The sequence below is a fragment of the Arachis ipaensis genome, chromosome B09 (genome assembly GCF_000816755.2).
Source record: "Arachis ipaensis cultivar K30076 chromosome B09, Araip1.1, whole genome shotgun sequence".
In the NCBI taxonomy this organism is placed as follows: Eukaryota; Viridiplantae; Streptophyta; class Magnoliopsida; order Fabales; family Fabaceae; genus Arachis; species Arachis ipaensis.
The window spans coordinates 70,538,497-70,539,050 of NC_029793.2; positions in this window are offsets into that span (position 1 = coordinate 70,538,497).

Below are 554 nucleotides of genomic sequence, written 5' to 3' on the forward strand. Positions count from 1 at the left end.
AGATGCCTCAGAATTTCATCTTGGAAGTTGAGCTATTTGACCTATGGGGCATTGATTTCATGGGACCTTTTCCCCCTTCTTATTCTTTCAGATACATCTTGGTGGCAGTAGAGTATGTCTCAAAATGGGTGGAAGCCATAGCCACAACCACTTGTGATGCACAAATTGTCCTTCAATTCCTTAAGAAGCATATCTTCACTAGATATGGAGTACCCAAGGGTCTTGTCAGTGATGGTGGTGGTCACTTCTGCAACAAACAAATGGAGAAACTCCTTCACAAGTATGGAGTAATACATAAAGTAGCCACACCATACCATCCTCAGACTAATGGCCAGGCTGAATTAGCAAACAGAGAGTTGAAGAGGATTTTAGAAAAAACAGTGGGAAGCACAAGGAAAGATTGGGCCAGGAAGTTAGAAGATGCACTTTGGGCATACAGGACAGCGTTCAAAACTCCCATTGGGAAGTCCCCGTTTCAGCTATTATATGGAAAAGCTTGTCACCTACCTGTGGAGCTTGAACATAAAGCTTTTTGGGCCACTAAACTTCTCAAC